Source organism: Epinephelus moara, chromosome 23 (assembly GCF_006386435.1).
Source record: "Epinephelus moara isolate mb chromosome 23, YSFRI_EMoa_1.0, whole genome shotgun sequence".
Taxonomy (NCBI): domain Eukaryota; kingdom Metazoa; phylum Chordata; class Actinopteri; order Perciformes; family Serranidae; genus Epinephelus; species Epinephelus moara.
In genome coordinates this window covers 2,169,129-2,175,358 of record NC_065528.1, presented here as the reverse complement: position 1 = coordinate 2,175,358, position 6,230 = coordinate 2,169,129, and positions in this window count along the sequence as shown.

Sequence of the window (6,230 nt, the reverse complement as noted above, 5' to 3'; positions counted from 1 at the left end):
TTAATCAAGTCAGGTTGGGTTTCCATTACGCGTGCCAAATGGTGCCAATCCCCTTTGATCTGACATCAGATGTGACAGGACAGTCAATATAGAGATACATTTATGTGCTGATTGCAGATAGTTGCATTGAATAGTGGTTTTGTGGCTATTTATTGCATTGTTAATGTGCCTGACATTCTGGAAACCTACCTGTGAGGTTTTGGTGACATGTGCACACTGTCCGCCGGTCAGCCGAACTTCCACTACACCGGCTGTGCTCCGCCTGCGTTGACAGTAGACCTGGTTTCAGCTGGCGAGCTTTTAGTGCACCTCCGGCGAAGCCTTTTGGCACGAAACTGTCACTGCGCCAAGCTGGATCTGTCGACACCTCTCCCTGCTGCGCTGCCACACCCATCTCAGCGCACCTCGGTCTGCCAAACTACCAAACTGAGCGCACCTTGGGTTGCGCTGCTCGAAACTAGAGCCAATTGTTTCTCTGGATGGCATTGCTCTGGCCTCTAGCACTACCGTAAGAAACCTTGGAGTAATATTTGATCAAGATTTGTCTTTTTATCTCCCATATAAAACAAACTTCACGGACTGCATTCTTTCATCTGCGTAATATTGCAAAAATTAGGCCTATCCCGTCCCAAAAAGATGCAGAAAAATTGGTCCATGCATTTGTTACCTCTAGGCTGGATTACTGCAATTCCCTATTATCAGGTAGCTCTAATAAAAAACTCTCCAGCTAATCCAGAATGCGGTGGCACGTGTACTGACAGGAACTAAGAAAAGTTTTTAGCTTCTTTGCGCTGGCTCCCTGTAAAATCCAGAATTTAATTTAAAATCCTTCTCCTAACTTAGAAAGCTCTAAATGGCCCGGCTCCATCCTTAGAGAGCTCAGTGCCCTATTATCCCACCAGAACACTGTGCTCTGAGAATGCAGGGTTACTCGTGGTTCCTAAAGTCTCCAAATGTAGATCAGGAGGCTCCTCCTCTGTGGAACCATCTTCCTGTTTCAGTCCAGGAGGCAGACACCATCTCCACATTTAAGACTAGAATTAAGACTTTCCTTTCTGATGAAGCTTATAGTTAGGGCTGGCTCAGGCTTGCCGAGAAAAGCAAGACGGTCATTGGATAACTGCAACAAAATCGTCACTTCCAGGGAGGCTCACCTTCCCTGGGACCTAATGGAGCGGTAGGCGAGAGAGGACGCTCGGTGTATGCATGATGATTGGAGGAATTGTCTAAAAGGCTGAACGGCCAGTGGAGTCTTCTGACAGAGTGCTGTCCGGAGTTCCTTATTTCCATAAGCGATATAGCTCATTTTCACTGTTTGTACAGTACACACACAACACACACTGTAAATAAAGATATAAACGTTGCGTTATTGGGTTTGTACCCTGTTAAATGTCGTTAGTTAGTTCATTTGTTCGTTGAATCACAAAGTTGTAGTTGTGTGTGTGCAGTTAATGTGACAGGGTCACAGACCATTTTCTGCAAAAGGAGCGGAGGGCAGAATTCATATATAAATAAATGTGTGCTTCAGTAATATTTGAGAATGTTCAGAGAATGTTGCTATATAGCACTGTTTTTTACCTGGGCCAGAGTTAAGGTGCTGCTCCTTTCAGGGAAACTTATTTTGAGAGAAAATCAGTTCTGGTGTTCAAACCCATCTGAAAATCTTTGAGGTGTGTTTTGCTGTGGTTCTATGGCACGAGTGTGCTTGAAAAACTGCTTCAATTAAATGTTCCTTTCATAAGTTACTGCCTTGCCACAATATGACAAATTTTATGATGTAAACTTAAAGCCACTACAAGGAACTTTTAACTGGATATGCAAAAGTCTCTCATTTCTGCTGATGTCTCTGCGTGACCTACAACAGCAAATGAGACCATCAGTGTGAAGATAAGCTATTTCTCTATAGTTGTATATCCATACTTTTAGGAAACTTTCTCCGGGTCCGCCCCAGGTCGCTTCCAGGACGAAACGATTTACGGCACTCAGACGGCACACATCATCTTACCTAGCTGCTTACATTTATAGTGACTCTTATAAATAGTCGCTATTCCTCCTCCTCGACCCGACGTCCACGGGGAGTTAAAATAGCAGCAATCATCAGGTAAAAGTTCTGTGAAAGCACTTGACTCACCAACAGTCAGCCACGTCTCAGTCACACAGAGAAAATCCAATCCTCGGGAAGTCAGGAAATCCTTCAGGAATAAACGTTTTGTTCGCTAGCGATCTAGCATTTACCAGCCCAATCCTGGCAGGAGCCGGCGGGTCCACCGTGTTAGCTGTCCGGGGAGCCACACACAGAGGCCGCAGGTTGCGCAGATTCACCCCGCGCCAGCGGGGACGAGGAGAGCAGGGGCTGCGGGGCCAGAACACCTCATCCGGGCCGACGACAGGTACCAGCCAGGCGTCGACAGGGTCCAGTGAGTGCCGAGAAATAAAGAGGCGAGGCACCGCTCCATACTCAGTCCAAGAAGCTGTGGAAGTGCTCGCCAAACAGGCCTTCAGCCTTACCAGCCGACCGCTGCGTTTACCCTGGCGGTGGTGGCGCTTACGCCAGAGAGGTGGAGTTGGGGTGCGGCAGAGGTGAGCTGGGATCCCCAATAGGAGCGGGGGCAAAGTTTTCCCGTCTTGTTGTTTCATTCATCCCCAAAACACACACGCGCGAGCCAGGTAAGCATCTTTACGACAATACGCGCTAGAGCTCATGGGAAATGTAGGCTTCATTCCGGCAAAACACTACCGCTTTTGTCCACAGGGTCGCCAAAATCAACTCAAAATGAAAGTTTCTTGTAGGGGCTTTAAAGTGAGCTTCCCCTGTTTGAAAGACCAGCAGCTACCACTGACCCAAACACACAAATTCCAACTAACAAACTATATACAACCTTGGTATGTGTGAGTGAGTGAGTGAGTGAGAGAAAGAGAGAAAAGGCGTGTGTGGTGATCAAAGGGTCGTTTGGCCTACAAAACAAAATGGCTGATAACAGAGAACTACAAGATGGCCGAATCAAAGCTGGCTTCAGATCGGGGGAGGTCTTGTCTGACCATGTGGTCAGGACAAAGACAAAGGAAAAGAAGCGGGAACTTTGAGTTGCCTCTTTGGGTGTAGCTCTGTTGAAAGCCTAGTTGTTAATGAGTCTATTTGTGTTGCAAACGGTCTGGATTAGTGCAGAGATTGTTTAGTTGTGTGCAAGAATCTGTCTATGAACAGCATTAGCAAACTAAACACTTAGCTTTGGCGAAGCCAACTAACCAATGACCTAACTGCAAACAATCACAACAATAACTCAATGACAGCATTAAATCACATACAAGTTAAACAGTCTTGCTTAGCCTGTACAGCTGTGATAAAGCTATGCCCAGTTGTTACGTTACCGATCCTTGAATGGATGGAAGAAAGAGTCACTTGGTGGTGTGCTGCTTTTGATAGCTGACAGAAGAAGGCTGGAAAGAGCTGTGGTTCCAGATGCAGTTTTCTTGTGTCCTTGTTCCAAAGGTGAAACTCAGAGGAAGCTGGTCGCTCAGGGCTCTGTGTACTAACTCACTTGGTTCTGCTTGTTGCTAGAAAGCTAGTTGCAAACCTTGTGCTTGCAACTTTAACTTCTCTGGTTAAGGTTTAGAGAGTCTGTGATCAGTTGCCCTCCCTTGAGTGGTTTCGAGCAATGGCCTCTGAGTTGGTCAGAGATGGTGTGAGCTACTCGGAATCTCACAAGCAAGAGAGCATCTGGGCTGGTCCAGGCCCAGCCGAAAAGAGAAAAAACTCTGAGAGAATGCAGGACTTATCTTAGAGTTTGTTATAATGAGATCACGGAGGGGCATGTCACTGTAACAGTACTGTCCAATCAAGTTTGATGACTGGTCTCACTGGGAGGTGTGAGGTGACACCCTGTGGAGATGAGTGTCAAATAGCCGTCTTTGATATGAAGAACAAAGAGCATGCAGAGAAGAAAAGCCTTCACATGTCCACTTTAGATTTTAGCAAATGACAAATCATCTGTGGTCATGCGAATCCCAACAAGAGTAAATGTCAGGATTTGTCCAAGCCTTTGTTGTGTGCCCTTGTGTTATGTGTTTGTGTTGTCTTGTTCTCCCTGTCTGTCATCCCCAGGGCTGGGCGGGGCCACCAGTCTCCTGCTCTCACTCTAAGTATCAGCCTGATAACTTCTCATCTCCACTTCATGCAGTATAAAACCCGGCTTCATGTTCCACTCTTCGGCAGTTCGTTGTTTCAACCTTAGTGGTAACGCTCTTGGCCTCGTATTTCAATGCTCTGTGCTGCTCTTCTGGTTTTTGGATCTTTGACTGGTTTCGGATTATGCTTGTTTTTGGATTGTGTGTTGGATACTGTTGCCTCAAACTAACTTTGTATATATTTTTGTTTCCAAGCCCTGCCACCTGCCTGCCCCCAGCCTTGCCTCGCCCAGCCCCATCGTGTTGTCTTCCCTCACCTGGACTCCGTCATCTGCCCTGGATCCCCGCTGGTGTCGTTCTTTTTGTCACTACATGGCACATTTCAGAGCACACACTTTTTTGTAAATAAAGCATTTTTTTCACTGATTTGCATTGTGGGTCCCGTCTCATTCGTTCAGGTCTTTAAGTCCTGACGGAACAAACTGGCCTGAACATGGACCCCGCAGATACAGTTCACCAGGCACTGGCTAATCAGGGAGCACAAATTGGACAATTAGATGAAGTTTCACATGCACTTTTTGATAGCAACCAAGCTATGTGAGCTTCTATTATTGAAATGTCTGAACAGTTGTCTAATTTAGCATTCATGGTACATGACCGACTGACCAGCGGAGCTCCCAACGCTGATCCTCTGGAGCCACCATCCAGAGACTCTCATGTAAGTGACCCAGTGAAGTGGTTTGATGGGGATCTTTATAAATGTTGATTTTTGCTGCAGTGTAAACTAATGAAATGAGCAGGCAGGACAACGTTAGGCTGTTGCTTCATTGACCTCTTGCAGCAGAATCTTTACTTGCAAATTTTTATGCCTCAGACAGCCAACCAATTATTCTTTTAACGACATTAACAATATGAAAATATCTGTTGGAGTGTCATTTTCTTTAAACAACTATAATAACAAAACAACAACAAATACAATCAATCTCTTAAAAGTTGTCTTATACATAAGTATTAACAGACATCAGTGTGCAAAATAATTATATCTGTTGAAGTGAATTGCACATATGGGTATTCAACTTAACGTGCAATATGATTTTGATTTTGATATGATTTTTTGATGATCAGAGCCCTTGAGTTCACAACCCCAAACAAGTAAGGAGCAGATACACACAGCGTCAATGAAACGCTATGCTAGCAGGACCAGTGGGTCTAACATTACAATCCAGAGGCACAAAACTAACTAAAATATTAAAGCTGCAAGCAGCGTTGGGCGGGACCCCAACTTAGACACCTCTCCACTCTAGCTCACAGCCGACAATTTCTCCACATTTGCTCATGTTAATTTCAGAGGCACTAGCTCACTTCCTGTTGGATTTAGGTCAGGGGTGTCAGTGTGTGATTTGTAGGTGTTGATGAGACGAACAAGCCAGTTTTGGTTTAATGTTTCTACGACATTCCTATGGGCCGCAGTGGCCGTTTTTGTGTGTCTAGGTGGCGCTAGAGAGCCCACTGTTAAATATCAGGTCTCTATCATCTAAAGCAGTGTTAGTAAACGAATTAATATCAGATAATCATATTGATTTACTCAGTCTCACTGAAACCTGGCTGTGTCAAGATGAATATGTTAGTCTAAATTAATCCACTCCTCCCAGTCATAATAATACCCACATTCCTCGAGGCAGCGGCCAAGGAGGGGGAGTTGCAGCCATTTTTAACTCTAATGTGTTAATCAGCCCTAAACTAGATTATAATTCATTTGAAAGCCTCGTTCTTAGCCTTTTACATCCGACCTGGAAAACCTCGCAGCCACTTTTATTTGTTATAGTGTACCGTGCTCCTGGCCCGTATTCTGAATTTGTATCTGAATTCTCAGAGTTTTTATCCAGTTTAGTTCTTAAATCAGATAAAGTTATTATTGTAGGCGATTTTAACATTCATGTCGACGTTGATAATGACTCCCTGGCTACCGCGTTTATCTCATTATTAGACTCCATTGGCTTCAGTCAGGGTGTACATGAACCCACTCATTGTTTTAACCATACCCTCGATCTAGTTCTGACGTATGGAATTGAAATTGATAACCTAACAGTCTTTCCACAGAATCC